We start from the raw sequence: 18,976 nt of genomic DNA on the forward strand, positions 1-18,976 counted from the left end.
GTCGCATGCTCTCATTCCTCCATGGGAGCTCATGTTAAGGCTGTGAACTGGCAAAAACACAAGCTCCCATAGAGGAATGGGAGTCGGTGTTCATCCCTGCACCCCGTGGCAGGCCCCTCAAGTGGCCTGCCACAAGGTGTAGGGATCAATACGGGACACCTATGGCGCCCCCTCGGCCCCCAACCGGAGACCGAACACAGAAGGCGGCCCTGCCATGGGCCCCCAAACTTGCTTCCCAACAGGGTTTCCATGTCGGAAAGGCTGACATGGAAACTCTGCTGGAAACCATGCATCATAATCCAGAAGGTGGAAACGCCTTCCATTTGGATTACGCTTTCAATTCTGACTGGTCGGAACTGAAATTGACGATGAGTGTCGGAAAGCCTCTGACACTCATCGTAATCAGACCCATAGTGTGTTCTTTTTAGTGATAAATACTTTAAAACTGTATTTTCATTGTACTGGCAACAGGTCATGTGAGCACTTTAGTGTCCTAAACCTTTCCCTAAATAGCTATATTGGAGTAGGAATAGTACATGTAAATTCCTCAGTGTCCAACATTCCTAAGTGTCCAAGATTCCTAAGATTGTAGATGGGAAAGCCAATGTTGTTGTGTGTTTCTCATATAGCCCATTATTGTTTTCCCTATGTTAGCCTAATCATGCATGTTGCAGGCCGCTTTGGGTTTTGCACACATTACTAAATTTCTCGCTTGCCTTTGTGCCACATATAATTTTACCTGGAACCAGGTAATGTTTTTTTATTACATTCTTTGTCTGCGATTCAGTCTGAACAGCCTAGGAAAGGTAAAACAATATTGCCCCTTGTAATTCTTTCTGGTCAGACACTAGCACCAAGACATAATGGAGGGATGCAGCTGCTGGCTTTGAATACACATATCTTGTCATATAAGTGAGTGCAGGGTTTCTGGAAAAACACACACATAAAGAGATGAGAGTGTGGCATCAGCTGGGATGTAGAAAATGCACCTATGCATGCCAAGCTATATAACCAATTTGCGTCAGTAGTACAGAAGGAGTTAGGCAGGTCTGTCAGGTAACATGACAGGGCTTTTTGTGGTATACAGTTTAATAATCATGCTGATGGTATTATTGATATGTATTTGTTTTCTAATTGTGGCACAATTACTGCATCTTAGAGCATGATAGTTTAATAAACATTGTAAACTTCCTTCATGTCTCTTTCTTATCTTATTGGACTATTATGAGTGAGAGAGTAAAAGGGTGTGTCCTTTTACCGTGAACCCACAGAAGGTCGAGAGTTTTGTGTACTGTGGTGACAAATCACTTGCCTCTCTGGAGAGGTTAGGATGGCAACCGAGACACTATAGCTAGTCGGACTCAGGCTCATAAATACAGATGTGGTAGTGTGACTTAGTACCATACATACTGATGTTCTATGGTCCCAAGCATACTTCTGTTTCTGAGCAGAATCCCTGCAACAATGTGACCTCTTAGATTGGTATCAGAACACTAATTGTCACCCTTTTAGTGAAAAACACCTTCCCCTTAATGGCTTAGTTTGGAGAAGGAATACTAAGGGGCCCATTAGGATGTCGGGCGGATCGCCACCGCCATGCGGGCGGTGGCGATCCGCCCGACATCCTTTGCCGCCCGACACCCATTTCCCTCCGCCATATTAGTATGGCGGGGGGACCGCGGCGGACGGAAAGACGGTTCGGGCGGAAAATGTTTAATATGGTGGCCGTGTCTATTAGACACCGCCAGCCATATTATTATGGGCTTTGGGGAATGACTTTCCGTGGCGGCAATGCCGCCACGGAAAGGCATGCGGAGACTCCCCACAGGGGCCTGTTGCGGGCCCCCTGGGACTCCAGACGGGTGCGGGGTGCACACGGGGGGTACCTCTGGTACCCCCCGCATTTCCAAGTGCAACATGGCAGGCACCACGCAGTGCCTGTCATGTTGTGCTTTGAAATGCACAATGTGATTTTTTACCATTGCGGCTTTCAGCACCGCCCGCCGCAATGGTAAAAAAACAGTATGCGCCCGCCAGTGTGGCGGGCGCATCCTAATGGCCAAGGTGGGACCGCCACTCCGCGGGTGGTCCCGTTTTGCACGGGGATGGCGGGCGGACAAAATCCGCCCGCCATCCTAATGGACCCCTAAATGTCAGCCCTTTAGAGTCCAACGCCTTCCCTTAAATAGCTTAGATTAGAGTGGAAATAGTCATTGTCACTCCTTTAGTGCCCAAAACCTTCCATTAAATAACATAGATTGGAGTGGGAATAGTGATTGGCACCCATTTAGTATGAAACACCTTCCCTTAAATAGCTTAATTTACTTGGGACATAGTAGATGTGGCCCCATTAGTGTACAATATCAATCAATCAATCAGTACTTGTAAAGTACAGCTTATTATATGTGAGGGAATCCAGGTGCTGGCTTGCTGGGCTTAGGCGAACAACCAGGTCTTTAGTCTCTTCCTGAAGTCAGTCAGCAAGGGTGTTGTCTGGAGGTAGAGGGGGGCATTCCAGGACTTGGTGGCAAGGTAGGAGAACAAGTGTCCCTCACTGTAGCTACAGCTGTTGCACGGTGTCTGTGTGAGCATAAAGGAAGTAGAGTGAAGGTTTCTGGATGCTTTATGTGGTGGTTCATGCATGCTGTTCATTGGTTATGAAGGTCTTTGTAGGCATGTGACAGTAGCTTGAATTGGAATCTTTACTGGACGAGGAGCGAGAGTAGTCTTTTCAGATGTTGGGTGATGTGAATCCAGTTGGGCATGTTGAGGATCAGTCTGGCCACAGATTTGTATCCTTTGGAACCTTTTCATGAGTTCAGTGAATTCAGTGGTGGTTCCTGCGTACAGTATATTGCTGTAGTCCAGCCAACTGGCGATTAAGGCTTGCATGACTGTTTTCCTCATGCTGATGGGGAGTCATTTGAAGATTTTTCAGAGCATTCAGAGAATGGGGAAGCAGGCAGATGACACAGTGTTGATTTGTCATTTGTTTCATAGCGAGTTTACTATCCAGGATGATGCAGAGGTTGTGGACATGTTCTGTTGGTGTGGGGGATGACCTGAGCTTGGCATGTGAGGTGCCATTCCAGAGGGAGGCATGATTGACAAAGAGCAGCATTTCGACCTTGTTAGTGTTGAGCTTCAACAGTTGTCCTTCATATAGCCAACAACATTCTGTCATCCAGTAGTGGAAGTTGGTCTTAGTGGTGGTGGGTTCTGCTGAGAGCGCGAGGATGATCTGATATAGTCGGCATAGGATATGTTGTTGAGCTAGTGAGTTCTGATGACATTGGCTAAAGGAGTCATGCAGGGGCTGAAGAGGCTGGGGCTAAGGGATAAACCTTGAGGTATGCCGCAGATAATGCTCGTGGGTTCTGAGATAAAGGAAGGTAGGTGGACTCTCTGCGTTCATCCAGCAAGGAATGATGCAATCCACTTGAGTGCATTTCCCTTGATCCCAAACTGGTGCAGTCTCTTGACGCGCTTGTGATGGGATACAGTGTTGAAGGCTGCAGAGAGGTTGAGGAAGATCAGTACCACTGATTCTCCTCTGTCAAGTTGGGTGTGGATGTCATCTGTGGCAGCAACCAGGGTGGTCTTAGTGCTGTGGTTGCCGTGGAAACCAGGATGGGAGGCATCCAGCAGCTTGTTTCTTTCCAGGTGTTTGGTGGGATGCCGGTTGATGGCCTTCTCCAGTATTTTGGCAGAGAAAAGGAGCAGTGAGATGAGGTGGCATCTGTGGAGTTCAATTAGGTTGGCAGAGGATTTCTCGAGGAGGGGTCAGACTTCTGTTTGTTTCCATGCTTCAGGAAAGGTGGCTGTGGTGATGGATGCCTTGAGGATGGTGGTGAGTTGCGGGTTCATCTTGTTGCTTCCTAGGTTGAAGAGGCTGTGGGGACTGGGGACTGTGGGTGCTTCTGAGTGAATGGAGTTCATGATAGCTGTGGTGTCTGGTGTTCTTAGCTGTTCACATGTGGAGAGATGCTAGAGATTCCGTTGGAGTGAGGAGGCTGGGGAGGTCAATGGGTTGGTGCTCGAAGATCCTGTAGATGGTGGATAACTTGCTGTGAAAGTGCTTTGCTAGAGTGTTGCAGAGATCCTGTGAGGGGGGAATCGTGATCTCAGTGGCTGTAGAACAGGAGACCTTCCTGACGATGGTCAAGAGTTTTTTGGTGTGGTTGCTGCTTGCCTTAATGAGGTTTGACAAGGTGTCATTTTTCATGTATTTGAGTCGTTTGTGGTATTCATTTAGGGCTGACTTAACTGTGGTATGGTGTCTCTGCTAGAGAGCCATCTTCTATCCTGTTGATTGCAGCTTCGCTTCATTGCACTCTTACCTCCCCTAATACATCCCCTTATAGTCTTAGAGCCTGATTATGAGTTAGGCGGTCCTGGAGCACACCTCCTAGTCAGTGCTTTTTTCCAGGACAATTAAACTCACCTGCCGCCCACCAGATTACAAGTAATCTCATGGTCTGGCAGGTGCTCTGTTGGCATGTTCACACATTTTATAACAATGGTACATATTTTTGAAATATTACAAAAGTGTTGGTTGAAGACCCACTGTTTTCTAGTTTTCTATAGGCAGATAGTATTTTTTACCGCCAAGTATACCTTTTGTAGTATAGAGTCTTTTTTTGTGCCATTTCCTGAGAGTGACCTATGGTTAATTTCTGCTATCTGGAGGATAATGCAAGACTTTTTTTTTGTTTTTTTCTATAGGATTTTGACGATAGGGTGGATGTGGCTAGATCTTGTTATTGGTTGCTATAGTGTTTGTTTTTATTCTGAAAGTTTTTTAGTCATAGTTTGTGTTCTCCTATTTAGTAGTGTTGTGCGGTCGGTCTACTTAGAGTTTGGTAGTAGTCTCTTTTTTTATATATTGTCATGTTATACTTTTTGTTTAATATAATTGTAATATGTATGTTGCATTTGAAAATAGTCTTTTTTATTGGTTGTATTTTATATTTATTTTACAAGTTTATGGATAGGAAGCCATCCGATGGACCTGTTGTTTTAGCTTATTGTTTTTTAAGGAAATTATTTGGGTTTCTAGTTAACCAAAGTTATTTTTTATTTCCTTTGATGTGTTGGGTTTCCTGACGCATTTCTTTTTTTCTGATTTCTTTTGGGTTTTCTTATGGTTCTTTACAACTTTGGAGTACCTTGGTGGCTTTTTTTTATTTCAATTTTGGTTCATTTTATTTGGACGAAATAGGTATGGATGAAGTCCTACAGCTACAGGACTGTAATTTAAAATGTAGTTATTTATTTGTGGGTGGGAAATTTCATATTGTATTATGTATTTGAATTTGTTGTAATTGCAATGTGTTATTTTACATTTCTATGTGTTTTATTACTTGGTTCTATTGTGTATGTATTTATAAGGTTATTTGTGGTTGTGGGTTGTCAGTATTCACCACCTCACTACTGCCCAACACTGCAGGAATGAGGATGTTCCCTGTCCCCTGCCCACACCCAAGTAATGTACACTAGAATATACACAGTGCACAAATCATGTGGGCACAGGGAGAGGGTGGGAGAAAAAACAAGGAAAATACCGCCAAAGAAGACACCAGGGAGTAACACAACTTTTTGTTTGTTCTATGGACACCACTCCAACAATTGCGCCTACAAAAGAAAATGCACCATAAGTCATTAAATAGGACACAAGAGTGACACACACACCAAGCCTGTTTCTATGACCATGCATGAACTGTGCTAACTATTGACTTTCTTACCAGTCCTAGAATGGCTGTAGTCCAGTTATGATGTCTTCAGTCCTCAAAACATTCTGTTGCAATGAAGAAATAAATCTTGAATTAACGAAGTCCCATCCCAACACAAATTTTCCATAAGGGGGAAAAAGTCTTTTTTGACATAAAAAACCCTACACATATATATATATTGTATACCCGAAAAACATTAAAGAAGTGGCCACTATTCGTGCTTTAAAAGCCAAAGAACCCAAAAATTGCCAAGAAAAAAGCAGCGTTCATGATTGCACCCAAAACCCACACACAACGATGTGGATAGCGCATAGAAAATCCAGGAAGTATTAACAAAATCAACACGCAGACGCGTCTTGAATTGAGAATATGGCAAAAAAAACAGAGGCGCACAATACCTCTTGAATTATGTGCACCAAGTGTCCGAGTCGCACATAATAGTACTAGAAAAGAAATCCACAAGGTCCCAAAGAACTCCCGGGCCGACAATGCAGGAAAACAGGAGGAAAGCACAGACAAGGCTCCAGAGATCCCGCGATCCCGCGAGAAGGAGAAGAAAAGGGGCAGGGCAGTCACAAAGGAACTCAATGGAACAATGAAAGCCGATGAGGTCCAGAAACCAAGCAAAGGTAGGGTGGCTCGAGCCCGCCTTTAAACTGCTGCAGGACTGACATCAATCATGTGACCTATCCATGCATGGCCACAGAAAGTGGACAGGGACGCCGCCTATCTCCTAACAGTACCCCCCCAAAGGCCTTCCTACCGGGCGAGGTTTAGTAGGATGGCGAACATGAAACAATCGCACCAACCTAGGGGCATGCATCCCACTCGCTGGTTCCCATGTCCGATCTTCATGGGTGTATCCCTTCCAGTCCACTAAGTAATACAGCCTCCCCCTCCTATGCCTTGAGTCTAGTATGGCATTCACTTTAAACTCCTCCTGACCTTCAACCATAAGGGGGTTGGAGGTGGCAACTTCTGTGTGGATCTGACATATGGCTTTAACAAAGATGTATGGAACACAGGATGCACCTTATAATCCTCGGGCAACTCAAGTTTCATCGCCACTGGATTGATCACTTTAACAATAAGGAAGGCACCCACATAACGAGGCTGTAACTTCCTAGATCCCTGTATCCTAAGATTCTTGGTGGCCAACCACATCTGATCTCCTACTACATAGGAGGGAGCTGGAGCTCTAGGCTTATCAGCCTGTGTTTTCATGGTATCCTTAGCTTTCTGTAGCTGTTCCTGGGCTGTCTTCCAAATGTAACTCAAAGACTTGCTCATAGTGTCTATATCTGGTACATGTCCTGTGGGCTGAATAGATATAGCTTTAGGATGGTATACCATAGAACAAAAGAAAGGAGTCATCCCTAAAGCAGAATGCATGCTGTTGTTATACGCGAATATGGCTAAAGGGAGAGCAGTAACCCAATCACATGACAAAGATATTACAAGACACCGCAGATACTGCTCCATAGTTGGTTTGTACGTTCAATTTGTCCATCAGACTGCGGATGGTACGCAGATAACATCAGTATCTCCATTTGTAACAATGAACATAGTTCCTTCCAAAAGTGGGATACGAACTGAGTGCCTCTGTCTGTCACTATAGCTGACGGTAACCCATGCATCCTCACTACTGAACCCATAAACACTGTTGCCATCTCCTTAGCAGTAGGGATCTTTGGTAATGGGGTGAAATGTGCCATTTTAGTGAATAAATCCACTACTACTAAAATCGCCGTAAACCCCGAAATAGAAGGAAGGTCAGTCACAAAATCCATGCTTATGGTGTGCCATGAGGCTGGTGGAACTGCCAAAGGCTGCAATATACCATAAGGCCTTGAATGAAAAGGTTTACTAGCTGCACACACAGGGCAAGACGCGACAAACCCCTGAACATCACGTGCCAAGGTAACCCACCACAACCATCGCAGACATAACTCCTTGGTCTTGTGAATCCCAGGATGTGCTACCAATGCAGAAGAATGACACCACTGTAGGACTGACTCCCTTAATTCAGGGGGTATAAACAACCGACCTTCATGGTATAACAACCCATCTTGAACCACAAATTGTGGTTGTGATAACCAGGGAACAAGATCTACACTTCTCAACCTGCTCTTCACAGAGGACATAAAGTCATCTGCGGAAGCGACCCCTACAATCTTCTCACTTGCTATCATAGGTCTTGTTTCTTTCTCAGATCCCACTTCCATCGGATCCACATGGATACGGGATAGAGCGTCTGATTTTACTTGCTGGGCTGCAGGTCTATAAGTAATAACGAAATCATATTTGTTAAAAAATAAAACCCAACGCATCTGTCTCTGGGTCAAAGCTCTAGCAGAGCTGAAGAACTCTCAGTTTTTATGGTCTGTATATATTGTTACAGAATGCCGAGCCACCCATAAATGATGGCTCCTCTCCTCAAATGATAACTTGATAGCAAGCAACTCCCTTTCAGCCACCGTATAATTGCGTACAGCAGGTAACAAAGTCTTTGAAAAGAAAGCAATTGGGTGCATGAATCCAGTTTCAGCATCTCTCTGTGAAAACACCCCCCCTACCGCACATGAAGAAGCATCTGTCTCAACATAAAAATGCAGGGCAGGATCAGGGTGCACTAACACAGGTGCGGAAGTAAATTTACCAATCAGTTGCTGAAAAGCGGCTTGTGCCTCAGATAACCAGACAAAAGGAACTCCCTTTTTTAATAATGATGTCATTGGAGCCACCACATCAGAAAAATGTGAGAAAAACCACCTCTAAAAATTGGCGAAGCCTAAGAGGACCTGTATGTCCTTGACACTTGATGGTATCGGCCAAGTAACAATGGATTCTATCTTTCGTGGATCCATCTGAATCCCATCAGCAGAGACAATGAAACCCAAGAACTCCACGCCTGAGGAATGAAACTGACATTTCTCTAGCTTCACATACAGCTGATGTTCTTTTCATTCCTGCAAAACCTGGGTTACATGTACTTCGTGCTCCACACTGGTCTCTGAAAAAATCAAAATGTCATCGATATACACTATGACACTTAAATCCCAAAAAACTCTCAAAACCTTGTTAATAAAAAACTGAAAAGCTGCCGGGGCATTACATAAACCAAAAGGCATAACACAATACTCAAACAAACCAAATTTCGTTTTAAAAGCAGTTTTCCATTCGTCTCCGGCACGGACACGAATGAGATGGTATGCTCCTCTTAAATCCTCTTAAATATGGTGGCATTTTTCAGTTGATCCAACAACACCGGAATTAACGGGAGAGGATACTTGTTTTTCACTGTAACCTTATTAAGGGCCCTATAATCCACACACGCGCGCAAAGTGCCCTCTTTCTTAGGAATAAAAAAGATAGCAGAGGACACAGGCGAAGAAGATGGACTGATGAGACCCTTTGCCAACATCTCATCTAAATAGTCCTTTAAATGCTGCTACTCAGGTCCAGATAAAGCGTAAATGCGGCTACAGGGCAACGTAGCGCCAGACACAAGGTCGATTCAGCAATCAAAAGACTGATGTGGAGGAAGACCATTAGCTTGACCCTTATCGAACACAACACCAAATGCTGCATAAGGGAAGGTACAGTCAAAACCTCTCCTACAGCACAAGTCAATGGAGACACCCAATCTGTAGCGATCTGATAACAACACTGCAAACAATGCCCAGAATCCAGAGTTACAGTTCGCCTTACCCAGTCTATCCTAGGATTGTGCGTCTGTAGCCAAGGCACCCCTAGGACTACACCAAAAGAAGGGGCATCAATCAGATCAAAACAAATAGACTCTGAATGTCCATTATCACATAACAGACACAATGGTTCGGTTTGGCGTGTGATCCACCCTGATGTTAATTCCGTTCCATCAATAGCTCGTACTGGTTCTGGCTGATCCTTATATACACAGGGAATCATCAACTTCTCGGCCAACTGGATATCAATAAAATTGCCAGTGGCTCCAGAGTCAAGTAACACAGACACTGTTGCTCGGTTGCTATTTGAAATCACCAAGCAAGCAGAAATTGTAAAATGCCTCGGCGCCCTCTGTACAGCCCCTGCTACCTCATAAGAAGCATGGTAACCCTCATGAACCAGGGGTCCCCCTGATTTTTCTATGAATGCTACCACATGCCTTGATGGAACACTAGATGGTTTAACTGTACACTCACGTGCGTAGTGGCCTCCCTGTCCACAGTACAAACACAGATTGCCTTTTCGCCTTCTTCTCTCCCCCTCACTTGACAGAGGTCCTCTAACCCCACCTATCTCCATGGGTTCAGGTGCTGGCTTATGCCCCACAGGTGCTTTAGCCTCTGATCTGACCACCACTGTTCGAGACGCCTGGAAGCGATTCCTGTCTCCGTGCCTCTCCGATAACCGATGATTTAATTTCACCACCAGGTCTATGAATGCTACACAATCGTCGGGAGGATCTACCACTTGAGACACTATGTCCTTTAAATACTCACACAACCCTTGATAAAACAAAGAAGTTCTCTTTGCCATTGGCCATTGGGTTTCTGTTACAAGCCGATTAAATGTGGAAATATAAGTCAACAGATCCTGCCTGCCCTGCCGCAATTTCAACAACTCGGCATCACTAGCCTGCATAAATGCATGCTTAGTGTATAAACATCTCATTTGTCCCTTAAACGCTGGATAGTTGTATAGTACACGATCGTCATTATCCACCAGGGGGAATGCCCATAAAGCAGCTGTACCAGCAAGGTATGATATAATAAACGCAACTTTCGCAGAATCATCAGGAGAAGCGTTTCGTCTACAAATAAAATGTAAATGGCACTGGTTCATAAATGTGCTATACTTGTTACTGTCACCTGTGAACCTTTCTGGTGCCGCCAGAGGGACAGGGACTGGAGTCATAACAGTAACTGCTATAGGAGTCCCACCTTTAGCACCCTGCCCGACCCCCTGTCAAACTGAAAAGTTGCGGGCTGTACTATGGGACCCTGACCCCTGGATTGGGACTGATCTCTGGCCTTTACCATACTTAGCTCCAGCCTCAACCCCAGATTTTCCTGTCTCAGGTCCTGTACCTGTGACTGTAGAGTCGTAATAGCCCCCATCAAATCCTGTAAAGTGGGGCCAGTATCCCCACCCGTCGGATTTCCTGTCTCATCCATACTCGTCCGGGCAGTGTATACAATTCGTGGGCTTGCTTTTCTGTCAGTATTCACCACCTCACTACTGCCCAACACTGCAGGAACAAGGATGTTCCCTGACCACTTCCCACACCCAAGTAATGTACACTAGAATATACACAGTGCACAAATCACGTGGGCACAGGGAGAGGGTGGGAGAAAAAACAAGGAAAACACCGCCAAAGAAGACACCAGAGAGTAACACAACTTTTTGTTTGTTCTATGGACACCACTCCAACAACTGCGCCTACAAAAGAAAACGCACCATAAGTCTTTAAATAGGACACAAGAGTGACACACACACCAATCCTGTTTCTATGACCATGCATGAACTGTGCTAACTATTGACTTTCTTACCAGTCCTAGAATGGCTGTAGTCCAGTTATGATGTATTCAGTCCTCAAAACATTCTGTTGCAATGAAGAAATGAATCCTAAAATAACGAAGTCCCAGCCCAACACAAATTTTTCATAAGGGGGAAAAAGTCTTTTTTGACATAAAACAAACCCTACACGTGTATATATATGGTATACTCGAAAAACATTAAAGAAGTGGCCACTATTCGTGCTTTAAAAGCCAAAGAACCCAAAAACTGCCGAGAAAAAAGCAGTGTTCGTGATTGCACCCAAAACCCACACACAACGATGTGGATAGAGCATAGAAAATATAAGAAGTATTAACAAAATCAACAAGCAGCCGCGTCTTGAATTGAGAATATAGCAAAAAAAACAGAGGCACACAATACCTCTTGAATAATGTGCACCAAGTGTCCGAGTCGCATATAATTGTACAAGAAAAGAAATCCACAAGGTCCCAAAGAACTCCCGGGCCAACAATGCAGGAAAACAGGAGGAAAGCACAGACGAAGATCCAGAGATCCCGCGATAAGGAGAGTTCCAAGGAATTTCGTGGAACGATGAAAGCCGATGAGGTCCAGAAACCAAGCAAAGGTAGGGTGGCTCGAGCCTGCCTTTAAACTGCTGCAGGACTGAAGTCAATCATGTGACCTATCCATGCATGGCCACAGAAAGCGGACAGGGACGCCGCCTATCTCTTAACATGGGTGTGCTAATTTGTATTTAATTATTAAACATAATATATTAATTTATCAGTTTTCTTTTCTGTGCATACCTTTGTTAAGGTTTGCTGGTTAGTGTGTAGGTAGCTAGGTGTTTTACAAAAGGGATTTCACAATTGATTCTAAGCAGTATACTTCTGTGTTGTTAATAAAGATTCTAACTTTACATTGTAGCATGAATTTATATTCTTTTGGTTTGCTTAGTTATTTTAGGTTTAACTTGGGTTACTGCTTGCTTGATTTGTAGCTTTTTGTAGGTCTTCAATGAATTTGCAGAGTGTAGGTTGGACTCTCCATAGTGCGGCTTGGAAGAAATGGTGTCATTCTTCTACTGCATTGTTTGTTTTGGCTTCTTGAGCCATGGTGCTTTTTCTATGGAATTTTGAATTTGTATTGGTGTTTGTGTCCAGAGTGGTGCAGTGTGCCTTCAAAGTAGTTAATCAGGGAACCTTGGTTTGTGCTAGCTTTGTTGTTGATAAAATGGACTTCCTATAAGCTAACATGTGATATGTTCAGGTAATTTAGGGAGTATATCTTTTAGAATTTCAGCAGAGGGCTTTAGGGAGCTAAAGCTTGCCTCTGTGCCATTTGGGTGTGGTGGTGTTCCATCACTTCAACAGCAACAACATTTTAAATATTAGCCCTCTCATAACAAGCATGAGAGTAGTAATTTGCACATTTCCAATTAACATTCTTGATTCATGTGCTTTTTGGCTCTATGCAAGAATAATTCTTTGTTTGCCTATTCGTGATTGTCTCTAGTCCTTTCTGTCATTCTGTCTTAAAATAGTTTAATAGTATAGTTAAATAAATTGTAACAATTTTACTTTTGCTTTGCAATTCTACATACAATATTACAAGGATTTTGCATTTTATACTGCATTTCGTATTTTTTTTAATAAACCTTTTTATTACGGACAAGCTTAATCATAATAGACATCGTACAGACATGTGTGTCGATCGGTTTTGTGCTGGCACAAAATTAACAACAAACCTGAGACCATAGCTTATTACACACAATTTATATTGGATCCACTTATGGCCGGGGTATCCTGGATCAGAACCCCTTCTAGGTTTCGGGGGATCACAGGTTCCTCCCCTATATTCATTCAATTTTTCTCAAACATGTGTCCATTTAGTGGGACACCCCTTGGATTCGTATACAGTCCTCTCCGTCACCATGCATCAATCCATGTCTTTTACCCTTGGACCCTGAGTTGGTCGTTTTTGCGCCCTCCACAATCTTGCAATATTCCTTTTAGCAATTATCATTCCAAGTGTCACCCATATTCTCTCTTTAGTGTTTAAATCAGGAGGGCCCCAAATATTCAGAAGACATAGTTTTATGTTAGAGTCAATTTTGTTGCCCATTACTCGCTCCATACACTCCCTCAATGAGGACAAGTATCTCTGGATGACTGGCGATTCCCAGAGTATCTTCATAAAAGTGCCCTTCTACCATCATGCATTCGGCCGCCGTGCTATACCCCATCCGTACCAACATTGGTCCCGCAAGTTAGATTCTGTGGAGTATCTTCAGCTGTACAAGTCTAGGCCTAGAGGATATGGCAGTCTCTCTAGGAGCGGCCAAGGCCACAAGCCTTTCCTCATCCTCTAAACCAGCTACATTGTAGTCCCACTTGGCTTTAAGTCAGAGAAGAGGGTCCGTCATGTTATAGACACTTTTTTTTATATATTAACGATATGGATTTCCCTGGGAGATTCCCGTCTAAGACACTATTTACTAGTGGTGAGGATTCTGGTGGCGTCCCTCCCTTCGTTATCGCTGCGAGAAGCGCATGTCAAATCTGTAGGTAACTAAAATGTTCAGTATTAGCAAGCGCATACTCCACTTGCAGTTGGGCAAAGTGGATTACTCCTCCCGCCTTCCATAGATCTCCAACCTTCGAGATGCCTATTAAATCCCAACGGTCAAATCCACGGGTGTGTCGTAGATTGGCGATAGGTCGGTGTCCCAGAGTGTGGTGGGAAATGTGATATTACCCTCCCAGTCCAGGCTCTTCATAGCAGCCTGCCACACTTGGACATCATGCCCAGTGGGTCCTGACAGTTTCATTTTAGCAGGGTTAGTGTATAGTGGCCCTGCAAAACTTCCACCTGGGAGCAGCCATCTATCCATGTGAAATCCAGGAACTCCTTGCGGCCTATATGTACACTGATTTATCGAGGTGAGTTGCGCCGACCAATAATATTTCTTGATGTCTGGGAGACCAATTCCTCCAAAGTACCATACTCATGTTAGCTTCTGAATGACAATTCTTGGTGGCTTTCTGTCCCACAGAAGCTCTTTTCAGGCACTGTCTATGGCGTTGAAGTATTCTGCTCCCACTGGGATGGCGTGTTTTGCAAGACATACAAAATCCGTGGAAGGGACATCATTTTCAATAGGGCTGCACACCCCAGTAGGGACAGTGGGAGCGACCTCGAATGTAGGATATCACTCCTAAGTTGCTGTAGCGGGGGCGGAAGGTTGCATTTGTAAAAATGAGCCGGGTCTTTAGAGATCTGGATTCCCAAGTATTTGAACCCTGCCTCTGCTTCTGTAATAGGGAAACCCCTGGGCAAGGAAGTCAGCCCCCCACTGAGGACATAAATGACTGACTTGGACCAATTAATCCTTTTCCAGGCAAATCTTCCAAATACTATGAAAATGTGCATCACTCTTTTCAAGGAGGCCGCAGGGGATGCCAAGTACAATAAAATAGTGTATGCATACAGTAAAATATGGTCTTCCCAGTCTTCAGACCACCTGAGCCCCCTGATAATGGGATCTTTCCGTATCCACATCGCCAAAAGCTGGAGCACCAGGGCGACCCTGCCTGGTACCCCTGCCAAGTACAAACATGGGAGACTTTCTATTATTGACTACTATTTGGGCAAGCGGTTCTGTATAGAGGAGGTGGACCCACCCCAAGAAGCCCGGGCCAAATCCCAACTTCTTTAATACTGAGAACATATAGGACCATTTGATTGTTTCGAACGCCATGGCTGCATTGTGAGACACCACCACCGCATCCTTGCTGATTGTGTTGGCTCGGACCAGCACTACCTGCAGCCTCCGCAAATAAAGAGAGGCATTTCTGGCTGGCATAAAGCCCAATTGATCCGGGTGCACTCATTTTGTTACACCAATATCTTGGCTTCTGCATTGAGCAGCAATATAGGCCTATACAAGGAACACTGGCTCTTAGGTTTCCCACTCTCATTAATGACCACTTTCGTTGGTAATTGGGAGCAATCCTGCTTCGCTACTCTCCTGAAACATTCTAGTCAGATATGGTGAGATTTTACTTGGGCGAGCTTATATAATTCAATGGGCAAGCCATTTGTGCCCCTCGCCTTGCCCACACGTAAGTCTTGTATGGCCTTCTCTACCTCTGTGCTGTTCAATTCTAGTTCAAGGTCCGACTGTTCTTCATCAGAGAGCATGGGTAAAAAAATGTCTCTCAAAAAGGAATGCGCATCTGTTTCTATGTGTGGCATCTGGGACGCATTTATGCCACGATGGTAGACACCAAATGCATCTGCGATCTTTTGCATCTCAGTGAGTCTCTTACCGGACTTTACCACGAGTTCCACCACCTCTCTATTTGCCTGTTCCCGACTGTCTAGCCAGGCCAGTAATTTCCCGGCCTTATTCACAACTTCATTGATCCTGCTGAGCGTTGCCCTGTATTGTTTCTTGGACGCATCCGTGGCCAAGGCAGTATATTCTTTTATTTTTAACTTTAAAGCATGCCTTGTCTCATCTAAGTTCGCGTCTTGGAGGTTTCCTTCCAGTTCCAGTATATCTGTTTCTAAACACACTAACTCTGCCTGTTTGCCCTTTTTAACCCCCGCGTTTTGAGAGATAGCGGCACCTCGGATCACGACCTTGTGTGCCTCCCACAGTGTCTGGGCTAAATCCACCGGGTGCTTTTTTTCTTGAAAATACAGTTTCATATCAAGTACAATTTTCTCTTTTTTCTGGGGGATCTTAAGATACCATGGATTAATCAGGGCTATGTTACTTATTTTGGGTTCCCCCACCTCTATCCAGACCCAGATGGGCAAATGATCTGATATACCGCTGGCGAGGTGGTTCACCTCTCTAATGTTTTCCCCAGAGTAGAATGTATAATATTGTTCCATGGGATGAAACGCCCTCCAAGTGTCTACTAGACCCATTGCTCCCAGAAAATTATGAATTTGTGTAAAAGCAGGTGGTACGTCTCTTGGGGGCCACCAATCTAAAGAATCAGAAACAACTGAGTTAAAGTCACCCCCAATCATGAGTCCACCTTCTGTAAGGGCGAGTAGGAGATCACCAAGATCTCTGAGTGCCTGGGCCTGAAGCTCCGACGGTATGCATACTGAGACTAAGTTTAGTGTACACCCCTCCCATTTCCCCGAGGTTGCCACAAATTTACCCATGTTATCTGTCCATGTGCGATCAGTCGTCATCTGGAAAGTTTTCCAAGTCATTATACCCACTCCCCGAGGCCTGAAACCAAACACAGAATGTGCTACGAGTTTGAATCTCCATCTCGTCAGTGTGTTGCATGCGTTACCTAGTAAGTGTGTCTCTTGGAGTAAAATTATGTCAGGGGAATGTTGTTTTATATATTGGAGCACCACTCCTCTCTTTATCTTATCCCCCAACCCATTTATTGATTTTGGCATCATATTTGCATGGAGTATTAATCTGCACCATCAAGGGGAAACCTCTGCGTGTCTCATTGCTCTGTTCAGCGTCTGTCACCCATTTAACCCTGCCAAGTGTCAGTCTCACCTTGTCAAGGGTATGAAGTGTGATATCACCAGCTGCCGTTTAGTATCAACCTTGTCCGGACTGTTCATGGACTTAACTAAACATCCCCTACCCCCTACTCCTTAGTGTGTTTGATGTAAAGTGTGTCAGAGGTTCTCAGTGACTGGAGACCCACCCCCTCATTGTACATAACTTTACCCCCTCCACTATTCCCTGTATGATGGTATCAGGACCTCCCACCACCCCAAATTTGCAGAGTGCCTGTCGCCCACCCCTTTAACTTGTGGTGCGTGTGCAAACCCCACACTGGTCAACAATCGCATTAAAGGAATACTGGATCAATGCTCCGAATCCCTGAGCAGCCCCATCTTACTTTACATTGTGCAGTCTCACACCCCTGATAAAGGACAGTCCATTACAGCATATCTCACCCTCACTTGCTTGATATATGGAAAGCCGAGTTCGCACGGGCCTCAGAGAAAGAGTTTCTGTGAAACACTTGCAATAACAGTGAAGAATACAGACCAGCCCTTATTTACCACCATCGGCCGCCGTGCTCTCACCTGGTGGGTATCCCACTTTTTGTTCCACTTGAGATTTCCCTTGTCTGTCTCGTTAGCTTTGGTAATTCTTCTTCCCCGCTAGTCGCCATCCATCCAACCAATCCCATGCCTCTTCAGGGATGACAAAAAACCAAACCTTCCCCTTCAATTCCACTCTTAACTTGGCTGGGAAGAGCATTGCATATTTGATGTCCTTATCCTGCATGGCTCTTTTCATTTCAAGGAAGCTGCGTCACTGATGTTGTACCCTAAGCGTAAGGTCTGGAAAGGAAGTCAGTTTACTATTTTCAAGTTCAATTGGAGGTGTTTCGTGAGCTGTTTGTAAAATGATGTCCCTGTCCCTGTAGTTGAAGACTCTCGGAACTATAGGCCTCTGGGGTACACCTGATTTCGGTCTACCTCCAGGCACCTAATTTTCCCATTCAATCGTGAAAAATGTGGATAGCCTTGGGGGCTTTAGATAGGTTGTGACCAGTTCCTCTACAAACAAGTCATTCGCTTGCCCTTCCGCTCTCTCTGGAACCCCAAGAATTCGCAATTTCTTGCACCTTGAACGCCCTTCTTATTCATCCAGCTGGGCTTCCATCCTTTCACTGCAGGTCTGGAGGTCGTTCACCCTTTGTTGATGGGTGGATGTGTCTTTGTCTAGGGAACTTATGGTGGACTCAACTTCTTTGAGTCTAGTGTTCATAGATCGCATATCAGCTCCTATTAAGGAGACCTCTGTAGAAACAGAGTCAATCTTGGACTCCAGTGACATTCTCACTGTCGTCATGGCCGTCATTATATCCTGGAGCGTCAGTTCCGGCACCCCATCAACATCCTGCCGCTTCTCAGGAATGTCTTCTGCATCTTTATCTTTGGGGCCCGCATCCTTACTCCAGGCGCACTTGTACAGTTTGGCCTGCATGGTGAACTTGGTACTCCAGCCTCCGGCCATGCTGGGGCCGTGTGGGCACCTAGATCAGGTGATCAATTTTGGTCAGGCAGTCCCCCTACATTACTGGCTCAGGATATCAAGATTCTGTCCACCCTCCGGTACGGCTCGGACGGTTGAGTTGGTCGCCACGTTGTTCATTGGTCACTTTTGGCAAGCTATCTCTCACTCTGTGTATGTGTCCTCCTCATTGTCATGCAGACCTTTTCCTCAGCCGGGTGGCAGCTGGAGTGTCTTAGAGCCCTCTTTAATCTCTTGATACCTCCACTGGGAGCAACAGAATATGGCCCAAGCCCCCATTAAGGCATTGACGGAGAACCAACCATTCATTCAAACTGCAAAGCAATCTCAAGAGCCCGCGATGTTGAAGGAGCAGAATAATGGGGGTAAGGCCGTGAGGAACAACAATGCTGGTGCACTCATTCAAAGTCCCAAGAGGTTGCCAACTGGGAAGCGCATCCGGCAATACTGCAGAGACAGGGACTTAGAATTGTCGCATTGCCAGCTCCACACTCACGATTCTCCGGTACCAGCCTATACTGGATGTGTCCTTGCAGCCGTTCAGCGCTTCTCGGGGTATTCTTTTTTCTGGCTGGGACAGCTGAGCGTGCATGCCAGCCGTGAGTGTAGTCCCTAGAGCCAAGTAAGTGAGTGCACAGCGGCCTCTCCTAGTCCAGGCAGCACCCTCTAAGCTCTGGGGTAGTTCTTATCGACACTT

Source organism: Lissotriton helveticus, chromosome 3_1, assembly GCF_964261635.1.
Source record: "Lissotriton helveticus chromosome 3_1, aLisHel1.1, whole genome shotgun sequence".
Lineage (NCBI taxonomy): Eukaryota > Metazoa > Chordata > Amphibia > Caudata > Salamandridae > Lissotriton > Lissotriton helveticus.